The sequence below is a fragment of the Diuraphis noxia genome, unplaced genomic scaffold (genome assembly GCF_037042655.1).
Source record: "Diuraphis noxia isolate RWA-SAM2 unplaced genomic scaffold, SU_Dnox_SAM2 contig0004, whole genome shotgun sequence".
Classification (NCBI taxonomy): domain Eukaryota; kingdom Metazoa; phylum Arthropoda; class Insecta; order Hemiptera; family Aphididae; genus Diuraphis; species Diuraphis noxia.
In genome coordinates this window covers 5,284,755-5,312,655 of record NW_028301714.1, presented here as the reverse complement: position 1 = coordinate 5,312,655, position 27,901 = coordinate 5,284,755, and the positions used below count along the sequence as shown (strand labels likewise).

The 27,901-nt window shown below is 28.1% G+C and overlaps 1 protein-coding gene across 9 annotated transcripts in view; it reads left to right on the top strand.

Moving 5' to 3' along the window:
• LOC107165232 (limbic system-associated membrane protein-like) overlaps window positions 1–27,901 on the top strand; it is a 475,565-nt gene that overhangs the window by 79,146 nt on the left and 368,518 nt on the right. The gene's annotated exons all lie outside the window — the stretch shown is intronic.

Sequence of the window (27,901 nt, the reverse complement as noted above, 5' to 3'; positions counted from 1 at the left end):
AAGAACAACATTTAACTGAAGTAAAAATTAATCAATTTATTGCTGGACAGGAACCTTCAGCAAAAAAGAAAAAATATCAAGATATTGCTAGGCGTATAGAAAATATTACATATGATAAATGTGATCTAGATGAGTTAATTGGAATCGCTCATAATAATTTAGAACTACAACATTAAAATATTTTATGATAATTTTTTTGTATTTTTATTACTTATATTTTATTAATTATATTACACATATTATTATATTTACACGATCTCGGTATAGTTTGAATATTTCAGAAATAAATACAATATGGACGGGGAAATGTCGTACAGGGAAACGTATTGGACGGGGAAATGTCGTACGGGGAAACGTATTGGACGGGAAATATCTTACGGGGAAATGTCAGACGAGGAAGTGACCAGATACCACTTTTTTAGCGTTAAAAACGCTTTGATTTTCAACACTGATGGAAATTTTTTGTTGAAAATCGGGACTAGTCGGTGCTTCGAAAGGTGGTTTCGGCGCTTTTAAAAAACATTTATTTTGTTATAATTCAAAAGAATTATTCTTGAAGACTTAATACTCTTACATAATATTATCATTCTATTTTATACACAAACCATAGAATTTTAAATACATTTAGATTGATTTTAAATAATTGCCATTTATGCGATGAATGTTTCAACATCATTCAATTGGGTTTTTAATCGGTATTAATATTTTAATATTATAATAATATATGATACAAATATGAATGGCATATAAATACTATTAAAACGGTTAAATGTTAATGATGTAATAAGTACGATGTATTGGGAAAAAAGTTTATATTCGAAGAACCGTATTACTTATATTAAAATAAAATAACTTCAATAACAACGTAAATATATATATATATATTATAATACCATAATATCATAATATATATAAATATATACAGTAATGATATAAACTGACAGATCACCATCGCTCAAAATCATCTTTTGTATGTAACGACTTATCATTGAATGGAAATTTAACATTTCCATTAAAGCTACTTATAGTAGTTTTAGTGTTTCAATGACGAGGTAAACACCTTATTCTATTATTAACTCTAACTGCAGATTTTTTTTTTTTATCTTCACCAACGTTTTATACAACAGTTGGAATAAAATATGTAAAAACAAATTATTTGAGTTATAATCATCATACATTTGAACTTTGAAATAATAAATATGGTCCGTGGTTAAAAGTTCTGTAATAATCAAATATAGGTCAGAACGACTATAATATTATTACAGAATAGTACATTTTCGGCTCTACAGTTTTAATCGTTTGTCGGTTCATTTTTATTGTACGTATAATAAGTTATTCGAAATGTTCTTATTTCCTATACTATAAATGACATATAATATTGATATACAGTTCTGGTCAACGAAACATGAAAACCATTTGGGGAAATCGATTCCAAATAATTCTATTTTACAATGAAAACAAGTCATATCTACTTGTACGATCTAAAACCAAACCGAAAATTTATATTTTATTAGTAAGTGTTGTTCTTTTAGCCAGAATATTATATATAATACAGAATATAATATTATTATTATTATCGATGATGATTTTTAGATGAAAATATGTTAGAATTTAAATGAAGGATACATATTATGTATAATATTTCAGAAATATTAAGTCAGTTGTGCTAGTATTATTAGACATTTAGCAAAAAAGAGTTGATACATTATTATCACATCTTATGATATTTTTATGTTTAGAATGTTCGGGAGCAACTTTATTGAGGCATGTCAAAGACAATGCCTCAATACACATTAGAATTCAAATTACAGTCTTTACATGTTTGTAATAACCAAGCCTCTGCAAATCAAAGATAATTTTTAATTGAGCTTATAGTTAAATTGAAAAAAATCATTTAAAAAAGTTTAATATTAAGAGTTATATAATAGATATAATATAAGTTATTAACTCAGATTAGTTAAAAGTTAAGATATGGAAACTTACAGTTAACTTAACTTATCACCCTTAAGTTAAATGTTTTTTTTTTTTTTTTTAATATAACGTAAAATAACATAAAATTAACTTTTTAACAAACTAATATGCTCAGGTAATTATAGCATAAATAATACTATTCTATAAAACTAATTCGATTCAATATAACAATAGCGTAATAATATTATTACGCAAATGTTTTTTGAAATGAAAAAACCTTACATTCAAAAAAGTCTTATTGGATATCAACTTAAAATTAGTGAATGATATACCACACACGACATCATCACTATAATCCATAATATAATCTAACGAAATTTAATATGAAGGTAACTCGTATAATATTGAGTAATATGTAATATTATCGTGTTTAATTCAAATTTTTTAAGACCTGATGAATCAATAATAATAAAATTTGAGTGAAAACTTTCGTATATTATTTTTACGATCTTGACGTGTATATTAAACAAACGGCAGCCGATGTACCAGCTGAATAGCAGTCACAGCAGCATTATACAGCAGTAATTTGATTATCTCGTCATCGTACGCGTGTTTTCTTGGATGACGTTTTTGACGAAAAGAACGTGTCAGGTTGTCTTTAGAGCTTTGTTATATTATTACGTATGTTCATTTTATTCATATGTTATTATTATATCTGTCTGAACATTAAACAGAAATAATAGTTATTTTCAAATCGATGAAAATACAAATAATATTATTGTGATTATTTTTTGTTTTCGGTTATTTTTATGACTGCCGTTATTATTTCCAATACATTACACATCTGCCGCAGACGGACAATGAAAGTATATAAAAAAAAATAATAATAATAAATGTCAAATTCGCAGAAGTTTTACTTCAGCATGTAGCTGTAAATAGTTAACCAACGGTGAACTTGTTTATTTTTAAGGATTCTTTCTGAATGGCGCGTAGTTGTGGTATAAAAATGTAGCCACGAAACGTCTGTGATATCAGATACATATAGCATGCCGATGTTGAAAAACGAATTTATCTTGTTTGTATTTTCATCCTGATGAGTTTATTGAAAATACCTGATAATATTTTCGGTTTAACAAATATTTCAGTAATTGTTTCCAGTTATACTGTTCATCGAGTTTTCTTTTTAAAATGTGAATATATAAAAACAATTTTTTTTTTTAAATTCAATTATTCTAATTTAAGAATATTTGAAAAAAATAGAGGATATGCCTTAGTCGAAGGTTGAAACAAAATAAATTATAAATTGGTTCGAAAGCATAACATATTTTGCAGGTTGCAACTTTTAGCATTAATATTTTTAGCCGATTTTTGGGAGACGTTAATGTTGTTGAGGTAACTGTACGCACACAATATTACAATATTATTCAACTGCAGATGTTATTAAGTCTGAGCGAGTTTTGCTGTTGTTGGTAGAACTATTCTAAATGTGCTATAATATATTATTATAACGACGCGCCTGAGCTACAATATACACTATACCTGTACGTTTTATATAATATATTTTGTGCATCGTAGTTTGGTGTTTAATTGGATGTCACGTGCGAAGTTTTATCGTCAGCCACAGTATACCGTCCAAAGCTGACTATTATTACAGTCCTAGCGAGGGACCTTGGCGAGAACGAAAACCAAAAGGAAACCTTAGAGAAAAAAAAATGTATTGGAAAATTTTCACGACGTCCGACTCCTGCAGAAACCGTACATCGTAATAATAGCGCAATAATAATAAGTATATAATATATCGATATTATATAGTAATGGATGCATTTCCGGGACCGGATGGCTTACACAAATCTCCAATATTACTACACGTCCACACCACCAATCGACTTCAAAACCAGTGGAGAGCGAGTGTTAAGAGGATAGTATTTGTGGTATTCTGCAAAAACCACTTGGTGGAGCTAAATGCGTTATCACCGTGAGCTAAGGCCGAGCTCGTGACGACGTGAACGGTGAAAAATGAGATAATTAACTACAGCAGATAACAACAACAGCAGTAGCAACGTCAACGACACCGATCACAACAACAATAACGGTCTCCTCCGCCTTGGTGTTTTTTATTATAATTTATAAAAAGACATATTTTATTCAACTCCATATTATTTTGTAGCAGCGTAAAAACTTTGGCCGATAAGTTATGTTATTATTACATTATAATTTCGGGACACCAACAGGACAAAAAAAAACTCCAAACATTATTAAAATTCGTCGGCTAATGATATGTTTTCCGAATGACGTAAAGTATAACAAAGCTCGAAACTTTACTCTGGTCGAGTATAAAAATATGAATTGACCGTATTTTATCATCACGACAGTTGGAAAAAATAAAATAAAATGTTACAAGTACCTCGAATTTGGTACGCTTCGTTTTACGTTTTAATTTTCACCTAGTTTACGTAATGTTTTCACTACAGTTGTAGTATTGTTGAACCGATCTGTTTCTTTATCAAATTTTTAGATTAAAAAAAATTCCAGACACACAATAGGTATTTCATGAGATTTCTAAAAAGAATTTAAAATAGAAAATGTATACCGTTAAATAATAATATTTACAAGTGCATGCTAAAATGCTAGCTTAATATCATGATCGGTAATAAATATAACGACAAATGTATTTCTTAGAAAGAAAATTCCCAAAAATCAATTTATTGTCTTTTATCAATAAAATTACATGGTTTATATTTATATTAGTTTAAATTCTGGGAAAATTATTATGCGTGTGTGTGTGTGTGTTTTTTTTTTTTGCCAGAAGTGTGTATTATCGATTAATTGTGGAAAAAAATGCTTCAATTTTAAATTCAAGAGTTTATAACTGGATCTAGTTGGTGTCTTCAACAGTACTTTTAATCAATTATTACATATTTATTATTTTTTTTTTGCAACTAGGAAATGAATATGTTTAGAGACTTACTCAATGAAGAGATGTACTCGACAGTTGACATCTACTAGTGTACAACAGAGTTGTGATATCTGCTTATGCCTTATTTTTTGTTGTCAAATTATTTAAATAAATAAGAACTTCCCATACATGTACGAGATCTAACCCGCAATCCCATTGCATTTGTTTTTAAGATATAGTCCTAGCAATATTCTAGTAGTTAAGTTATATATTATGTAAATATTGAATCTAAGCGCGTTGTTTAAATATAAATATATATTTTATATATCAAATTGTTAATCTGCTAAACTTTTCATGGCCCCTATCCGTGAAAACGCGACGTACAACAATCAGACGAGTTGTGTACCTTTAGCGTTACAGTAGCTTGGAGATTATAAAACCTAACGCACATTTGCAGCCAGGATGGGTGATAGTTCGTTGTTATAAACTTTTGTCTCGGTGTGTAAACTGTATCGACCACAACAATAACGATTGTTTTAATAATGATAACTAAAACTATAATTATTTGAATAGTGTCGCTGTACACGATGATTAAACGATATGTAATGATATAACATATTATTATTATTATATTTATTGCAATCATTTCGGCGTGTTACCATTATTTGCGGCACCCAAAAACTTATAGCCAACGCTGCTAATTGAAATCGTACATTATTATTGTTATTTATCTCATACGTAACGTTTATCGTGGTTTGAACCACGCATCACGTTATGGTAGGTACGGTTAAGCATTGGTATACCACTCATAAATACGCGTCACCTATATATTAAACTAATGAAGAATGTGAATAACTACGTGTACGTAGGCCGTAGAGTTGCAGCAGTGGTAAGGTGATATACATTAAACTTTGTTCACGTTAATACCAGCTTGTGGCCCACGTTTTAGTCCCAAGTGAGAAAAAAAATTGCTGTTCTCAAATTGTTAGCGAGTTTTACGTATTTCGCGTATCAGTCGGCGGCGGGGCGGACGTCCGGACTCTGACGGATCGGACTAATGACCGGCAAGCCAACGCACCGCACCCGTCAGACGAGGTTTTTGCTCTTTTTGAACCGGAGAAAGTGACTCGCAAATCGCTGCACGTCGCCCCGGAAACAATTCCGGTCCCTCGGGGTTGACAAATAGCCCCCCTCCGAGATCCAAGGTCCCCGGGGACCACTTCAGACTTCTGGTGCTCGAAACCTAATTAAAAAGTTTCACGGCTACGCATATTACATGCTGTACACCACCGACCGACAGTGTTTCCCGTCATCCTACAACACCACCTCCAACCCGGACAGACTCTAGTCAATTAAGTATTATATAAAAAAACATTGATAATAGTATTGCATATGTAATAGGTACGAGTATATCCGAACTAACCAGAGATTGATATCAAAATAAAAAATGTTGATTTTAATATAGATTAAAATAATATAATATAAATATTATAGTTCTATGATTTTTATTTTGTTACACGCAATATTGATTTAGTTGTATTATGATTTTTTGATTAGATTTTGTACATAATATTTTTTCTTCTTTTCCATTTAAAATGTTTTACTATGAGAAACCTGTCATCGTTCCCACGGTTGTATAACATAATGTCTAAGAATACGAAATATTTGTTATTTAACACTACCTACACATGCACAGAATTATAGGCCTATCTCTTTCTGTTGAATTGTATATTTAAATAGTTTTTTTTTTTTTTTTGTAAATTTTAAATCGATTTAAATATAATGATAAAACATTTAAAACAATTATTATTTTAGTATGAATTAATGAATTCGATGTTTTTCGGTTTCGATATAAAATTTAAATGTCATTAAAAAAAATATTTGATTTTTATATCACTTGATTTCTTGGATGCATTTTGGAACGATTTTTATAAATATTTAAAATCGATCTAAAGCCCTAGCACTTACACAAATTAATATACACTGCAGTTTTACTATTATCAAAAAACACATTTACAAATATTATATATATATTTATTTTAAACCTAATAATAAGAATAATGATAGTATATTACTACAATAAATTATAGCGATAATAATATTATATATAATAGCCGTATGACTTTAGGTTTTGTATAGTATAGTATGTATTGTTGTTGCCAGTTTACTTCAATTTGCATAAAAAGTCAGAGAAACTTGAATCAATATCTCGCGTGGGTTAGTATATGTTTTTACATTTATCGATGAATTAAAAATTTAAAACTACAATATTTTTTCCTTAGTTAAAATCTCAGATTATACGATTTTTGTAACACGGCGTCTTGAGTAGGCAAAACAGGTACACTGGCGAATTTAACGTTACGCCGGGTATATTAGAATAATGTTAGTAACAGATTTTTTTCTTATTATTTCATTATATGATATTATAATATTATATATGTATATGTTTATTATTGATCAGAACAGAATTCATTACTTAATTGGTACATTTAACTCGTCCATTTTTTCTGTTTCAATTCATTTTATTAACTCGAAATTCATTTACTTTTTTTTGGCATTGTGGCATTGCACCGAGTCGGTCGGAACTAACCGTTCGACGTCGACCACAATCGTAAGACTATAACTGTTTGGGCCAGAGCCATATTATATATTATTATTATTATTATTATATCATGCTATGTACCACATAAACCAACCGTCACCACAGGAAATAAACATTTTTTTCTACGGAAGTATATCAATTAAACCGCCGGAATATGGGGAAATTATTATTATTATTATAATCATTGTGACAAAAAAAAAAAAACTGTGTACCCACGCCCTAAGACCATGAGAGTATGACGTTTGTTTTGAGTTTAATAATAATTAGTGAGAGGAAATGAACAGTTTAGTTGGTATATTTTTAATACAATATTATGAAAATTAATATTAACGATTGCACCAAAATAATTTCCAAGATTTGGAATTTTGTAATGTATGATATTGTTTTCTAAGAATTACCCAATGTATTAACAGCATTCTAAGATATTATTCTCAATATTAATCACTGTACAAAAATTATAGTATTATTATGGTATCATTACCATATTATATTATTTACTAATCCTCAAAAAGTGTATGTTGATTAATAAAACGCATCCAATATTATCATGATGATCTACTCGACATTTTAGTGTTATGACTTTGTATCTTATTTTTTCTCAGGTAATAGCTTGAGTATAAAATATTCTAATGTTATGATATGGACGAGAACTATGTTTATATCAATTTTTTTTTACGATATGACTTATAATAGTTTTTAGTATTTATGATGGTATATTGAACAGACCCTCGATATTTTAATGGAGGCGTTTAAAGTGTTTCGATCCTTGAGTAGTTTTTATGTTTTGAGTACTTAACAGAAATAGTGTTATTTCACGCACTTATATATAATGATATTATGTATTATATTGTAAAAATAATAAAATAAAAATATTTTGTGTATATTCGTAGACTGAATTAAAAATAAAACACTTTAATAATGGATAGCTAAACTGTTCCAAAACTGATGTACGTTCTCTTTTTTCTGTTGAAAAGTTTCGCAAGTAAAGAGCGAAAATATGGAATTAAATTATGTTTAAGAACTTACTAAGACTGGAGTTTATTCTGTGACCTAAATGAAAACAATTCAGAAATTATTTGTATTTTTTAAGTGATTTTCGGTGTTTGTGCAATATATTATATTATTATTTAATTTATTTACAACCAAAATTTACATGCATAACGTTTTCGGACGTTTAGGCAAATAACAGATACATCACCACCCATTACACTGCACTTTAATTCGAACAAATAACAAGTTAGTTTTTCGACTACGTCACGGGCCATATTACTCACATTTCTTATATTGTTGTACGCTTCAGTCATAAAATATTAAATTATAACCAAAGTGTATATAGTCCCACATTAGTTCATAATATATAATATTATTATGTAATACCAAAAATCAATTATACAGAATAAAATGATTGGAGTGTTATGATATCATACTAATCGTTTAGTTTTAAAATTTGTATACTTATATATAATATTATAAATGCAAATACTTATAAACTTGTGCGATCTGAAGTTTTGAAATTACGACTATAATTCACTGCAAATTGTGATTTCACTTGATTATCGATAGAGTTGAAAACTTGTAAGTGGCGTATTTGAGGATTTGAGGAGAGGATGAGATGATCACCCTCCCCCACCCCCATCCATGACTAGAGTAATTATTGGTTTTTACGGAGGAAAAGTACAAGCAAGTTTAAAAATTCTACCCAAAATCTCTTTGAAATCAAATATTTATCATAATGTCTGCTGGAAAAACGTTATCAGACACATAAATAAAAATATTTAATAGTAACATAAAATGGCTAAAATTTAAGCTTGTATAATATGATAATTTTAGGTTCACCACAACCAAGTAAAATACGCCACTGTAACTTATCAGGATATTCTATGAACTTGTTGGATATTACAAATAGAATATTCACGTTTTAAACTCTGATATGGAAAAGCTAAAATCACATGACATTCTCCAAGTCCCAAGTTTTTAAATCAAAAGTGGTTCCAATGTCATACGCATTCATTTCACAAGCAGTCGTCTCTGTAACTTTTCAAAAATTGGACGTGGTAAAAGCCTACCTAATATAAACGTATTGAAAACATTCCACCTGCAAAATCAGAATGGAAATGAATCAAGAAGTTTTGCGTGACTACAATTTTTTTTTTGAAATGTTTGTTTTTTTTTTTTTTGTGATATCGCCATATCGGTCTCAACAAGAATACCGCTAGAGGGAAAACGGGGGATCAGCGCTCCAAAATGGTGTTTTGTCATCTTTATAACAATACTATACTCATAAAAGAGATATTATTATATAACTATTTTTTATGACACAAAGTTTGATATTTAATAAATAAACTATATAGACTACTTTGTTGGTCTACAGAATAAACGACTGTGTCAATATTATTCGCACAAAATGATTCGATCATACGGAACGGTTCGTTTCTGTTTGGTTAAATACGAAATTAGTTCTGTAGATATCGTAACTTTTTAGGAGCATTTTTTGTCCTACGATATCATATGAATCACATTATCACCAATTAAAAACCAAATTAACGTGACTTATATTTTGACAAATATTTAAAAAAAAAATTAGAAACATTTATTTTTTACAAAATTACAAAACGATCGTTATAATTAATACATTGTAAGCGTGTAGTATATTAAAATAATCATTGGACGAAGTTCAGCTACTAAGTGTATAAAATACACATATATAGTGAGTATATGGATACAAAAAGGGTGTGTAGTTTTTGTTTTAGCAAAAAAAATTTGCTGGAAAATAATGCATTTACTGTAAAAATAAAAAGTAATATTTTTAACCGTTAAATTTACACAGTAATTTATCCAAAAAATAATAAAATACGCTGAAATTTGTATATCTACGCTGATAGGTATTTGTTTTAAGTAAAAAAAAAAAAAAAAAGGTTTATACTGTTAAACGATTATAAATTATCGTCAAACCTAAAACTACCTAGTTGACTTAGAAAAAAATAAAAGCGAAAGAATATACGATAACGAATAATAGCATACTGAACCGAAACGAACATTCAATTAATTTTATGAGCTTTAATAAATAATAATATTATCTGGTAGGTATGATAATAATATTTTATTAATTGTAATATTATGTAGAATTGTTCAATTGTTTATATTAATAATGAATATTAAAATGATGGCAGTAGAAATATGTATTAAATTTAAAAATAAAACATTTGAAGCACTCGATGAAACGATTTTAAAATTGAGAAGCGTTATTTTTTTTTAGATTTTATAAGGATGAAAAATATAAGCTCAAAATCGTTTCTCATCCTGCAGGAACAATTCCGTCCTTAATTTCCTGTTTGTATTTAGTATAATGCGTGTTAAGATATCATTGAAATTTACATGCAAATTCAATTCAACGTTGTTATCAGTAAAAAATACGTAAAATACCGTCCGTTCAGTAATTTATTTCGATGGCTGAAATTACTCCATATCAATCAAGATATCAGTCTTTTGTACGAATGTAGAAAAACAATTGTTTCGAAATGAAAATCCAATTTTTTAGTATTGAATAGATAAAACATTATGTAGGTTTGATAATATTTTACTAGAGCTCACAAGTAACTGGTGTACTCAAACCAAAAAAAAAAAAAAAAGAATCAAACTATTTTTAAAATGATATGCAGGTACCACGAATAAAAAGATATTAATTTATAAAAATTTGTTTGTTTTTTTTTTTTTAATTTAAATTAATTGTGTTATTCATATTTTTAATTTATTCGTTTATAAATTGAAATGATAATATTATTATATACAATTTGACTTCATCAAACACTTTTGAAAAGGAAAATATCATGTATTATTCAGAGTACAGGCGTACATTTTTTTCTTTCTAAGCAATATAATGGTATAATAACATAGTTTTGTACGTATCAGGTAATGATTGTTAGAAAGATTGTTGAAGTGAGTATAATATCCTAAAATAAATGTATAATGACAAGTGCTATGCATGCTGTATAGGTCATAATCTTAGAATATCCCTTTAAACATATAAATTTTAATGATATTACTAAGTTTAAATAGATTTTTAGCCAACAAAATATGAGCAATACAAATAAAACAATATTGTTTGGTAAAAAAAAAATCATAAATCTTAAATATGTTTGTTGCTGATTGATTGTTTACATAAATACATTTAAAAGAAAATAATTGTAACACGTAAGCATAATTTTATTGATCTTAAATCACTCGTTTTCACATTTATTTCAAATTAACGAGCAGTACCGGATCTAGGGGGGGGGAGGCGATCCGCGGCCCATGCCCCGGGCGCTTATCATAGAGGGGCGCAAATTTCAAATTTTAAACTCATCATTTTTATGATTTGGTGACTTTTAGGGGCGCTAATATTATGTTGTGCCCCGGGTTGCATAATTTGTAGATCCGGTACTGTTAACGAGTTAATTATTGAAGATCTTTATTAACGATCTATTTAAGGGATCTTCTTTGATTGATACAAATAATACAAACATAAATTAAATACAAATAGTAAAAATTATCCAAATGATTGCATTTTAAAGAAGAAATGAAATAATCGAAAACAGCGTTTATATTTTAATTTAGTCTTTTATATTAATTAAATGGATTTTGTAAGGTACCTATAATATTTTTTTTAGGAATTAGTACCACAAAATGTGATTTTATCAAAACCCTGGTTGTGATGGGTGATGGTTAATGGTGGAAGGGATAAATTATACAGGGTGATTCTTTTATCAAACAACACTTATATGGTGTTCGTGTGTAATACCATCTAACATACAGCTAACACACAAACACCACCCAAAACCATCCAACTTTGGGAGGCTATATCTCGTAAACAAATTAACGAAAATTTAAAATTTAAACGTGAAAATTCATTGAAAAAATAGCCTTTTTAGTTTATGAAATTTTAAGTATAGGTTTTCATTCGAAAATCAAAAGTTGATAATGGTTTACCTTATAAATATAAGGGTGAACATATTTAAAAAAATATATAGTTCTAAAACAAGATGGATTTAAAATTTTGAAAAAAAAAAAAATTGAAAAAAGTCAATAGTTTTTGAAATAATGAGTGTTGTTTGATAAAAGAATCACCCTGTATTCTATGTGGCATCCCTCTAACACATTCCTTGCGGAGTGTGCTTGGCGTGTGTTATAATGGAGCGCTGCGTCTGCGTATAATATAGGTAACGATCATAATAATAATATATAAAATAATTTTGTTTTCTAGTTTTGTAGCGTTTACGAGTATTATATGGTACACATTAAAATATATATCATTGCAACTCGTGCGACCCGCGATATCACCCGTACACCATATAGTTAGGTACCTAGATAAAACAACTGCTCACATATATCATATATAATACTCCTCGTATATTTTATTATACGGTAAGTACTAAGTGTGTCGCCAAATAACTAAGTTTGGCCCGCTTAAGTGTGTGAAATCGTCAGTACACACACACGCGCTCGTGTGCACACACACGCTCTTTCATAATACCTACGTATATCATATTTGTATGTTCCTACCTTAGACTTAAGACTCTTTGATTTTGGCGTTTTACTGAGCTACTTGCAGAATGTCAACACATTCTACATACGTCCTAAGCTCCGTCTCTCTATCTCTTTCTTTCCTTGAAGCAAGCGAGTACAGACACACATACACACATAAAAGATAAAAGATCATGTTGAGAAATGGTTTATACCGTATAATATGTACACGCCACAATAAACAGAGTCATTCACCATGCATGCTCATTTCCGTTTATTTTTATACCACCAATACCCTCCATACCTTATTCACTGTTTACCACAGACCTTTTAATATTAGAAAACAAAATAAAATAACTCTAAAGAAACTCGTACAATATTTGATTCTAATACGTCTTTAATTAATAATTCGATTTGAAAATATGTTTCATGAGCAGGGCCGGATTAAGATTTTTTGCGCCCCGGGGCAAACCTACCTAAAATTAAGAACTACTTTTTAATAATACATAAAAATAACATTGTTTTACTATAATTTGGCATTTATTATATAATATTAGAAATATATTAAAATTATATGAAAACAATCTTTTTAATATTACTATATACCTAAACAATGTAAATACATTTATTAAAATAACAATTTTGTAAACATGATTTAATATTTATTTAATTATTAATTATTATTATGGCGCGGACTCTGTGACTGTAGTTATTATTTGTAATTCAGATATCGGTAAATTCGTGAAAACGTGTATGTGAGTTTGCGCGCCGTGTACACTGTCGTAATCGCTAATAGTTTTTTCACTCTAAATGGTACCCACAATATTTCAAAACTTTGCGCCTTTAAAATCTTGCGCCCGGAGGCAGATGCCCCCTCTTCCCCCCCTTTAATCCGGCCCTGTTCATGAGTATATTTATAAATTTAAAGAATTGGATTTTCAACAACTTTGTTGATGACGAAAAAAAAGAGTGACAAAAGATTTTAAACTGTATGTTTATAAAATGTATTATATTCTCAAAGTATCAAATAAAATATTATAAATTTAAATAAAGCATATTATCTATAATAACGTGATATTATCATTGATCTGACTGATGGTCGTTCAGGCACGCAAAACATAATGATAAAAAAATGTCATGTTATTTGATTGTAAAAGTCATAAATAGTTTTCTATAGTCATAATAGTCATTTTTTATCATTTATAATGTATTTAAAAAAAAAAAAAGCTTACTCGAAATAGTTTTTCTATAATTAATCGTTAATAGGTACTTATGAATTTTTAGTAATATGACAATGTTTTACTGCATAGTTATTAAATAGTTTTAGTGAATTAATATTTAGTTATAGCCAAACTTTAAAACCATTCCAATGATTCACACTGAATAACAAGAATTAACTAGGAAGTAGGTACCTTTTATGTAAACACATACTTGGTTGCTTTCCAAAATCTATGAGGTCACCATTATGTTTAGGGATAAATATGTATAAGACCTGATATTGGATAATATCTTCAATAATAAAAGCCACTTCTATAATATTTTGATTGAAAATCTATATTGTCATTCATTAACTATCGTTTCTTGTAATTATCCGAATTTTCAAGAGTGGTTGCTGGTTTGTTTTCTACTAATTTACATTTTTAAATAAAATATATTAGCGTTCTTCATAGCGTGCTGTCTACATAAGAATAATGTTCATGTCCTTATAACTGAGGTATCATCATATTTGAAACTTTTTGTCTGATCGTTATGTTCTTAATTATGTGTTAGCTGAAAAATATTATGAATAAAATTAGAAGAATAAAAAAGGTCATTGTAAAACTAATACACTCCTGGCTGTACGTAGCAGAATCTAAAACTGAGAAAATAATTGTCCCAAAAAGTATACTTAATTTTAAGTCGATGACGGCCAAGATTTCGTGAATAAAAGCATTTTCTGCTTCACTGCAAAATATTAACAAAATATTCTTACGATAATAGCAAGATAATAATTTGGAACTTCGTAAATATATTGACGTCACTGATGTGAATATCCATTATCGAATGCATTAAATATTCGTAGAGCAAAAAATTATTGCTAGTAACAATTTTCCAATACTAATATTTTCGCATTTCCATTACATCGTTCCGGTACCATAATAATGCTAATAATTGTTTCACAGTAAATATAATTTTAATTCAGAATCACTTTAATGACTAATTAGAGTTAATCAGATTTGATTTTAAATTTTCATTCATCCAGCTTGTCCCGAATAAATTTGATTAGGCCAACATATCATTTTTTTTTTAAATTCCAATATATCTATGAATACATTTTTCAGTAACAGGAATATCGTTAAGGATAAAAAAAAAACTCATTTAACCATTGCACAAAAAATATTCATTCGAACTAAGCAAATAATATAAATAGACAGTGTGGAGCTGTTTTTATTAATATTCATCATTTATTAATAAATAATTTTTTTTTTTTTCATTATAACGAACATTAATAATAAATTTACACCAAAATGCATTTATACATATTTGTTAACCTTTGAGTAAATAACAGTACATAATTTCAAAACTGAAAATAAATTTCAAACCAATTAAAATTAATTATTACCATTCGTGATTATAAAATAATGTTATCCAGAGAAATTCATTAGAGTTCATTTAAAATATTTTAAACTTACTGTAGATTATGATATGTTTTCGCGATAAAAATGAATTATTAAAACGGTATTGTAAAGAAACACTTAATCATGTAAGTGAAATGTTTGTAAAATATTAATTCATAAATTGATTTATACTATAGAATACACAATATGACTATAGAAATATTGAAAGGCGAATATAAATGAATATTTTTAAAAAAATCACAATATATTAATAAATTATGTATACCTACGGAATTCCAAAATGGCCATTTGCAAATAATAAATATTACGAATTTCAATTATTCTGATCCACAAAAGTGATGTATAATACCAAAATAATAAACCCTCCATATCATTCCACCGTACGTACCTATCATTAGTGATGTAAGTTGGAAATTTCCATTTTAGAAATTTGAGAAATTTCAAATAAAAATATTTTATTATTATTATTATTTTTTTTTTTTCATAATAATTTCCATTGTAGTAAAATGTTTATACTATGAATGCTATTATACTCTACGTAAATATTAACTATTATCATTACCTTTGTATTTATTAATTTTGTTTTAAAATAAAATATTTAAATTAATACAATTTCTATACTTAATTTTTAATTTTATGAAATATAAATCAAATTTCAATCTTAATATATTCACGCTTATGTAAAAAATTAAGTTTGAAAATAATGTTTATTTCAGAAATTTCTTCAAAATCGAATATCAGAAATTGTACATAAATATCTATTGTAATGTACCTACTTACGTGTTTTTAAATAACAGCTGTCCATGGGTTGCACCCGAATATTTTAAAAACATATTGGCTTTTAGATTTTCGACGATGAAACGGATTTTTATGTGCAGGTGCTTAGGGAACGACAACAGTGGTTGATGCTCGTTTAGAATTCCGCTTGAAAAAAGTGTACGGGATTCGGCGTGGCAAAAATTAATCGTAGGAAAACCCTTTCAGAGCACTTATCACAATGGTTTATCGGTGCAAGTGTGCTTGAAAATATGGCTCGACGTGGGCAGAAAATATTTACAGGTAAGTCCTTTTCAGCCATTCTCCGCCCACCACTGCTCCCGGAAAATCGAGTGCCGGCGCCGCCGTGTCCGTCCATCGTTATACGAGAGTGGTCTCCTTTTGCGTATACAAACGCATTTATCTTGGTCGGCCGAAAACGGGCTTTTATGTGGCGCAGACAGGGCTTCAGGCCTCCTCCGGTTATTAAATTGAACGTGAAAACTCATCGGAATTTCTCAATTTTTTGGATTATTATACTATACACGAGAGAAGAAAAACGATTTTAGCGCCACGTGCGTATTACTATCGTACGACCTATCGACATCGCTCAGTAGGTATAACACCATAAATGCATTATTCAAAATATGTTTGTATTAAAAATTAACCAAACTGGCTTTTTACGTTTTTTTTCCACCAGTCCGTAATATTACGAACGATTGCATAAACTGTCATAAAGGTCAAAAAATAATTTTTAATACATTTGCAACATTCCACCTACATGCCAGCTAAATTTTCTAAGACCGACAATCGATTGTGTCCAAGACTTAGATAAACGACGTTTTTAGGAAAAAAAATAGATTCCCTAACTTTTTGAAAATCTGTATGTTCTTATTATCATAAACAATGATTTTAACATTTTTACGTATATTTTGTATTTGTAACTTATATCATTATTATTATTATTATTATTATTATTATTAACTATTTTTTAAAGAAACTTAAATGTATATTAGATTTTTTAAAATTTTATTTTTTATTGTATTTTCAAGTTTGACTATAATATTATAGCTCATAGCATCTAAAGACATTAATTTATATTGTTATTATACATGATCGGCTATTTTTAAACGCAACTTAAATGTATATTAAATTTATTTTATGATTATTACTAGACCTGGGAGAGTGTACAGGAATAAACCCGGTAGAGTTTACACGTTTCCGTCAGGTAGTACTGGAGTAGACCCGGGAGAGTTTACCATCAGGAGAGTTTACAATCACACGTTGCTGAAAGTAAAATAGGTAGTTATTATAATTGGATATAATTTTATACATGTATTTTGTATTTGATCAAAACCACCTAACCAACTGTTTTAAAAATATGTGTAGTTTATATTTAACGAAGATTAAAACAGGGTTAATCCACTGGCATAAGTTAATTTGTCACAGATAATGCCGTGTAGGATAAACTTTAATTAATAAATATATCTATTAAATAAAACCAAACGCATAAAACGGATATCTTCTATGCAAATCCACAGTTTGTTTTCGGCCGACTATCATAAAATGTTAGACTTGGCATAAAAATATTTGTTACGATTGGAGATATAATTATAAACCTATGATTTATACTCAATTAACATATATTCATAAAAACTATTTTAAATATCTGCGTAACTTACATTTTATGGAGATTAAGAAGGGGTAAATCCTCGAGGATTTAATTTTTAACAAGTAACACCGCGCAAGGTCAGAGGTCCGTTACCCTAGTACCACCAAAGTAAATATCTAAGTAAAAAAATATCCAATCGATTTTTATTTTATTTTTAACGATTTATAGTCCTAATTTCAACATTTATGCACATTCTGAAATTAGAAAAATCAATGATGTTTTTACGTAACCGTCACACCGTTATTTTTTTTTATACTTATAGAATCGAGTTTTCGATTAGTTCTATAAACAATCACCTAATGATTCTTTCAAGTTCAAAGAACTAAAAATTAAATTAATTATAAAAATTAAATTTTTAATATTTTAGAAAAAATTACAACGAATTGTATGTTTTAAATAGACATACTTGGTACTCGTTTCAAGTAAGAGTCAAAAACTTGTAATGGTTACACCAGTACAGTCATAAAGAAATTCATTTTCCCATATTTAGTTACACATTTTATGATGAGATCAGTATTACAAATCGTTACAAATGAAACATCAATCGATAGGATATTAACTGTCCTTTTATATAGCATCAGACCTCAGTTAAATAGAATAAAAATACAATAGCTTTTATTAGTTTTTCTGAATTCAATTATTTTAATTTTATTGTTATTATAACATTACGAGTAAGCTTTTAAAACAAGTTATGTGGAACGATTTAATACGAATATCGGATTCCTTTGATTAGAAGATTTTTTAAAACCTACTATATATTACATTACAATTGTATGGTTTTTTTGCCTCCTAAGAAGGGGGTAAATAATGTCATTTGAAAGCTAAAAAAAAATCAAGTCCAAAATCCATGTCACATTTTAAAAGGCCTGCATGACTACCATATACGATGGTTGAAGTACATCATTATATTTTTTACTTTATATAATCATTAATTTTTTTTACTATGTAAAATTTCATACTAAAATGCATAAAAAATAAAATATATTTAATTTAAAAAAAAAAATCGAACTGTATTGAACCTGTGACTAAATTAACTTATTAACAATCCAAATTACAAATTCATTTTTTAGTTATGAAAAAGACAATTATTGGACAATTATTTATATTTTGGAAAATTATTCGAATAGATCGTAAAGAAGGGTATTGTGTAGACGTCGAAAAATCATCACAGCAGTTCTGTTATGGCTTTGTGGTGATTCTAATAACACTTTCCCAACTCACGTGTCAAAGCTTAAGTCCTTGAAAAAACTGCGCGAAAACAACTGGTGTTTATTTAAATCAATGTGTTAGTCAACGATCCAAAACATAACGCTTGGTTGGCTAGGAGCGAACAAAATCAGATCTTTTCGAAGATAATATTATAATCTAATAACATAATAATATTCAATAATATTAAAATTCACGTGGCATCAATTCCGTGAATCGCGTGCAAAACGCAAACCACAAATGCTTGAACATTTGACTGAGAAACTGTTTTCGAACATAACTCCATGTACACGGATTGCGCAGTGTATAAAATTATTGCCAAACTTTTAAATCACTTTCCAAACTTAAATAGGTATTTGTAATATATGTATAACCAAAATCTCTCGACGGTGTTTCAACTCGTATGGTCTTTCATAAGAGTGTTTCCGGTTGAGCATTTGTTTTGGGCTTATATAAAAAAAAATTAACTGCTTCACGGTAACCGAAAACACCTATTATGACTGCTGGTCACATAACATTAAAATAATAAACCAACCATTATGTAATTTTATGACGTGTGTTATCATAATAGCAAATGAAATTCCTTTTCTTCGGTATATAGTCAAGACCGAAGTCAATCGCTCGTGATTGCCACATTATTGTGTATAAACATAAAGTCTGCGAAATGATGTGAAATCGAAGCTTTAATAACAGTACGTTTCACTCAAGCAGTTCATAGTTTTGTAAAATACATACACTCGGCAAAATCGATAATAAGTAATGTTTTTAATCAACGTAGAAGCGTAGGTATACCATTAAAACATTCAGTTATGAATAAACCACGATAACATCAAACGGCAAAAGTTTGTCTGAAACGACGACTTGCATACGATGTTTTCCAAAAAACAATATTATCTAGTGGCAGCTGTCCCCGACGGAAGTTTGTTCAGTTTTTGCTATTTGTATTTGAACGGTAAAGTCTGGTCATATTTCGTATATTACCTTATTAATAATCACGGTAAAAGCTCCTCTAGTACGTACTCTTCTATGTATTAGAGACCGAGAGTATTCGGTTTTTAGAGGTTTCACTATACTTACATTGTACTCGAACTAACGATCTCTATAACATTCCAATCCTAGCCTTTGACCAAAAATATCAAATCAAAATCAAATTGATACTATCAATTGACTTCTATATTTCAGATGTTTAAATTGGGTATAATATTTATATTCATAACATTAGTATACACGAATAATATACTGAAGAAAGGTTAATTTTTAAGTTGAAACTTATAAAAATCACTGTCCAAAACCTATTAATTAATTAAGACAACTTAAAAAAAAATAAATATTACTCAACATTCAATGATAAAAAAATAATTTCGTAACAATGTGTGTTTTAATATTTCATTATATTACATACATATCTTTTTGGTAACAATTTAATTTAAAAAATAAATAAAATCATAAAAGCCAGATTTAAATATAATTTTTAAAGTTATTCATGATAATTAATTACTAGGCACGAAAAGAGTAGGTACTTTTGTATTATTAACAAATAACATTTTATGCGTACAAACTCGATCTCATTTAGATTTTATTTTTATTAATAATAAATATGCAAATATAAAAAAAATAAAAGTTTAACATGTTACGGAACAATTTTATTTGTTTATTTACTTATTTATTTATTTTTTTTTTGTGAAAGTTTACGCTTTTAAACAGGCTAGCGATGTCTGTATGTGCTTAAATTATTTATGTTTTAATGTTTTTTATGATTCATAAGAGGGACTCTTTGATTTTATTGGCACACGAGCCTAAGCCAATTAAATTATTATGTTAATGGTATAGTGGTACTTTAAGTGAGTATCCAAAAAAATTATTACCAAAAACTCGTTGTTTATAAATGTTTACAATAACTGACTCTGTAGCGATCGATTTGTCTTTTCAACAGTTTAGCTAGATGACAATATCACAATGGCTGCATCCGAATTGCGTGCGGAAAAAAAGAACTATGTTTGACAACAACCGAATTGCGTGCGCGGTTTCTTCATGACAGAGCTGAATTGCGTGCGCATATTTTATTTAAAGACAACCGGTATCGTAATATCTGTATCTGATATGATAGCTATACTCGTATATGGGTATTATCATATGGTATTATGTACTATGCAGGGAATGGGATTTTTCGGCAATAAGATATAAGCTGATAATTTGATAAATAATATTAAACGATCTATATTCTATATGCATCAATTTCAAAATAAAATGTTAACTCGTTTGGAATTTATTGAAATTTTTTGCTACTCATATAAAATATTTCAATATAATCGTTTTTACGAGATACCTAATAATTTTATTGTATTATCACTTGAATTAATATTGTTTTAATAATTTGTATTCGAAGAATAAATGTATTCTTTAATTATTTAGTGTAAATAAATCTGGCACACTGTGCGGCATCAACACTGTATCTCGCACGCAACTCGGCTCTGTCACAGAAAAACCGCGCACGCAACTCAACCCTGTTATGAAAAAACCACGCACGCAATTCGACCCAGAAAACGATTTTCGCACGCAACTCGGAACCGCCGATCACAATATTATTATTAGTTATTATATTTACGATATTATGGTGTTATGTACATATTAGGCGTTTTCACTGTCATGAAATTGTTTTCGAGGGATAACATAAAACACAAAGATCAGTAAATCGGAGGCATAATAATTTGGCATTATTTTGACGCGAAATTTACAACACGCGCTGGACTGGATACCAAAACAGTCGGAAGCTTACCACGATAGTACACGGTCCGTACTAGATTTGAATGATTAACGGTATTGTAATTATTATTATGTTAACAAAATATTACGCTTTAAAATATTATCCTAAAACTACTATTTATCTTCAATATAATTTGGTTATTTTAACTGTCGTTATACAATATTATCATCGCATAAATAATATAAATTATTTTACTACATCATATTAATTTATTTAATATTTGATTAAAAAAATCTAGCAATATTTTAAATATATTAACACATAATAAATAAATCGAATTACATAAACGAAGAAAAATAATGCAATATAATATTACCAAACATTGAAATTAAAATCAAAATTATAATTTCGTACTGCATAGTATTATCTCTTGGTTGGAAATATATATTAAAATTATTGTTATTAATATTATTATTATTTTTGTTATCGTCATCATGTTTGATTAAAAATTGAATTACGATAAACGACAGTTTCTTTGGCGTTTAACTAATGGTAAATGGTTGGTGGTTTTGTGGTACATGAGTGAGAAACGTAGACAATTGAACGATAATAATATTTTATAACATAGTTAAAGTGAAAATTTTATTTTTATTTTTTTATTTTTAATCTAGAAATTATACAATCTGTACATAAAAAAAAAGTACAATAAGCATAAATTATGGTTTTTTTTTTTTTTTTAATTATAATTAATGAGCTTGAATATCTTGAGGGAAGAACCAACCAGCGAAGGCACTTAGGCGTGAATTTACAATTTATTTATGATTTTATGATTTTATGATTAATAATTTTAATTTATAAGATCTCGAGGCCATTGTCGCTTGAGTCTTCTTGGAGGATTTCCAGGGATGGAGATGGATAGTAATTTTTTAATATGAGGGTTTGTGTGGTTATGGAGGCGGTTTCTGAATTTGGAGTAAAATAACTTGGCTGTTTCAGTGACTTTAGGAATATGGAGATCTGTGTGTAGGGTGTGATTTGAGATATAAGGAGGACAATTGGTAATAAGTCTGAGGATTTTGGATTGGAATACTTGGATTTTTTGAATGTTTGATTTTTTGGCAGTGCCCCAGACCTGTATACCATATAACCATATTGGTTTAAGGAGGAGATTATATATGTGAATTTTGTTCGGAGGGATAGTTTTGAGAATTTACCAAGGATGGGTCTGAGAGCGTAGAGTCGTTTGTTTAATTTAATTTTTGTCGCATGAATGTGTTTAGCCCACGTTAGACGTTTATCGAAAATTAAACCTAGACATTTAGCTATATCGGAGTTTGGTATTGGTTTGTTGTTTATTTGCACTGGAGGAGGTTGGCTAAAGTGAAAATTTAATTGGAAATTATCAAAATGTGCTGCAAAAGTTCAAATATTTTTATTTATTTTATTGTGCACTAACACACGCGTAATTTATGCATTAAATTCATAGACCTTATGCGTATAAGGTCTATGGCAATAATATAAACTGTCACCACGGTGAAGTATAATTTATTGCAAAATACATTAATATAATTTTGATCTTTATAATTTTTCAAGTGTTTTTTTTTTTTTTTTTTTAATGCCCTTTTTAATTTCACGCACATTTTCAGTATAATTCTGTGTGAATCGTTGTATAGATATTAGAATGGAATTCCAAACGAGTATAAACTTAGTTTATTATAGTTATTATAAGTATTTAAAGTTTTGGACTAACAGTTTGTTGAGTGACTTCGCTCCTGTGCCATTCCAAACCACTCATCTAAAATCATAAACTTATTACTGATTATAACTGCCCATTCAAAAATTTGATTTTATATTTCATAATTGCTATAAAAATATTCCGTGAGGTAAAGTGAGGTAAAGTAAATAAATATATATACATTTTTATCAGCGCAAAAACTTTTTAAAAATATTATGTTTTAAGTGTTTGGTTAGACTTTAAGATCATACTGTGTGGAAATTCACAGGTGATTTCATATTTAATATTAAAATCAATATGTGCAGCTGTTTGTTCTTTTTCGAACAACAATAAAATATTATTGTTGACCGATATCGGTAGTTATGTAGTCATCGACTGTGTTCGTGTAAAATGAAAAAAACACGTTTTCTGGCCGAAATATAATGAATTTCCAGTCTTAATAAGATACTAAAAAATATAAATTATTGCGACTTGGTGCGTCACGATCGTACGCTCAACTGCGGAAACGCTCTGAGTGTACGTTCTGGCCGTTGTTGTTAGCTCCCAAATGGGCGACCACCCGGATTTTTAAAAATAAATCCTTGCCAAAAATACAAAACGTGTTCAAACCAACCACTCAACTGTACACAGTACGAGGCTAATGGACTTCATAGGTAGTTGAAGCATTAATTCTAATAATAAATAAATTATTGAAGTTTGATCTTAACAACGAAGTGACATATTAGACTGCACGCAGCATCCGTTTGATGCTAATTTTTTTTTTATAAATGTATGAAAAATCTCATTTAAATATTTAATATTATCTTAGAAAATCATATTATTATTTGATGAATTTGCGAAATAATAAAATACATTGACTCGTAATAAATATATATTTTTTAAACAGAATCAGCTATAATGTTTATACATTTTTTTTAGTTTAAATTATATGTAATTGTTTACAACAACGAATGCAACCATCATATTTTATAATTATGATACACATTAAAGTTATCAAAGAATTGTTTTTTTTCTAATGATGCCTCCCGAAAAAAAAAGTTTTAATAATATAATCTATCTAAAGAAAAACATTACCTACATACCTACAATAAGATATTTTATTTTAATTAAAATTCTTACTACAAATATTAATTTTTATAACTATTTATTTGTTTAATATTATACAAAAGATTAAAACGTGCCATAATTAAAAAAGCTAATAATATCAGTAGTTATTTCATGGTCAAAATATTATTCGAATGCACACACTCGTACTTGAGAAAAATAATATTTTTCAAATAGGTGCATCCAAAATAATAATAATAAACGGTTTCTCATATTGTATTCAGTTTTTTATCTTTTTAACAAGACAGCTGAAAGAATGAATGATCTATACATTCTCGTGCCATTGTACTTAACGAAATGTCAACGGAAATTAGTTTTTTCAATCCAACTAAAAAGTGGACTATTCAAATGTTTTAAAAAAAATATTACAGAGATCTGTGTAAATTTAATTTTTTTTTCATCTTGTGTTTTTGTAAAGTAAAGTAAATTAAAAATAGTAATATCAAATGAAAAATTCAAATTTACCGGTAGAATGTAATTTATAAATATATTTTTGAGAGTATAATTTTTTTTAAATTATATAAGAGTGTACTCTTCTTCATTTTACACGTAGTGCTATATTGTTATAATTACAATTATTATTATAATTATTTTTAGTATTACAATCATAAGTATAATTGTATATTTCCATACATATTATTATTACGGTCATTGAATCCTACGCTTAGAAGGCAAATTTATCAAATTAATAGTAACTATTTTTATATTGTAAACTGTAGTCGTAAGTATTACGAAAGCCGTCATAAACATAGTTTCTAGGCAAATGTATCGATTTTGTTCCATTACTCTGAAATGTAAAAATACGGTAGGTAGGTAGGTACTATACACAACATCTAACGGAAAAAACTATACAAACATTTTAACCTGTATTTTAACGTAAAGTCACCCTCTCTCCACTTCTATTGGACTTAGGTATAGTTTATACTTACTGATTTAAACATACGAAAAAAAATTTTATTTTTCACTTAGGTAAAGAAAACTTGTAAAATTAAAATGAATTTGCTTGTTTGCAAGTCGAGGTCGTTCTTATGCAACTCACCTCGTAATTTTGAACTCTCTTAATTTTTTAACTGATTCTGGTCTTTTGGTACTTATAGTGTCAATTCACACAAATGTGTATGTGTGAGTACTTTTATGATGTACAACTTTAAAGGTCCTTGAAGAATAAGTGTTTAAGATAATTATTGCCTGAGTCTCTTCACTGTTATTCTCCTTACTGTTATTCTACACAGATTCTAAACCACACAATCTATTATCATGCTTTACAAATCTGTATTACTAAATAAAAATCCAATTAAAATTGTCTATTTTTTTGACAGTTAAGTTCTTATTTTTAAATTTCATACTATGTATACACTAGATATGCAGATTCTTTAAAACTCATCAACCGATTTTCTTGCTCTAATCGTTTAAGAGACAAGTTATAAAATAGAGTTTGTTAAAGGCTTAACGAGGCGATGTTTTTGGGCGTATTTTCAAATTATTGTACCACTTAGGCATTATTGCATTAATATATTATTTTGTATGCTAACTTTATATTACTCATTTAATCATTATTGTGGAGTATCATTTTTATTATTTTTATATTTGCTATAAATTATTTAAGCTATTTAATTTCAGATTTTTTTTCATTTCAATTACTATACAGCTTTGATCTCAAAGAAGTAAATTATTTATTTTCAAAATATCTGTCTTTTTATAAAATTTATTGGACAGAGTATATTGTGACAGATGTGATACATGTGTAAATATTTTGCTCAGCCAAAATGGTTTTGAGTTGATTATAATTTAATGATATACATTCAAAAGTTTCAAACTCTAAAAACTAATATCAATTATTTTAAATAAATTCCCCCCAAAAAATTAAAAAATTTCCGTTTTCAAGGACGAATTATCGTTCCCTACTATATCATACACCCTATACAGACCACGATCTACCACTATACCACTATCTACCACTGCTTGGAGGTAAATTTTTTTTTTTAACAAACGTGTATATTACAAAAACAAACTATGAACCAAAGTAAAAAAAAAAATTAGTCTACAGATCAATTGGCATTGGCAAGTGTTTCAATAACACGTTAAGCCAAAATCATCGAAATGTAACTGTTTCCAGACAAAAAATAAAAGACAACGATAGTAAAATATTAAAGTCATCGTGTTCTGAATTTAAATTTTTAAATGTTCTTGGTTGTTTATATTTATTATACTTTGTTGTATTTTTTAAAGAGTTTTTATTTTCAATATATTAGACACCAACATGCTTGCGCTTTGATATGTAATAATGGTTATTACATATTTCATAATCAGTTTTCCTAACCGTTTGATATAAACCTTAGTAGACTTAACTCATATCCACGCTATAAAGCATTATATAAAAGATATATTATATTAATTTATTTCTAATTTTATTTTTTTTAAACAACTTTTAAACTTTTTGACATCAAAAACTTTAAAATAAATAATGTATAGTACAATAATATAGTATACCTAGTTGGTTATATTAAGAATAACTATCACAATATAATTAAGTTTAAAAACTATTTTACCAAAGAAAATATGTTATACCTAATTTGTTGGTCTACTTTTTAAGGTAATTATTGAGAAACTTAGCCAAATATCGTACTACTAACCCTGATCGCTATTATTTTAAAATATTTAAACTTAACTTTTGCTGTAAAACTGTTGGTTAATTTGGACATAATTATATACGTGTTCGTTGTACGCGGGGAAAGCAAAAATTTAATCGGTTGCAGTTATTTATTCAAAACTATTATTTGGCCATTTTCCAACCAAATATAGGTAATTTCTGAAATTATTACAATACTTATCCGCGGTAAACTACGTTCACGAAAGCCTGGTTGCTCTCTGGTTGGCAACGTTTTGCATAATACACTTGTTTATGTGTTGGACGAGATCCAAAATTTCATTCATGTTTTAAAATTTTAAATTACTGCAAACAGAAATACACTTGTAAATAAAACACACATCAACTACAACAATAATAATATTATGTAATGTGTAGTAATACATTTTCGTTTCGATTAAATTTAGGTAAAAAGCTGTAATAATTTGATTTACAACTAGTTTGAGCTAGAGGTTCTTAAAAATGTTTTTTTTTTTTTAACTAAGAATTACTTTTTTAGTATTATTGCGAGCGTACGCACTTTTTTATTTTTATGACATATATTTAGCTTT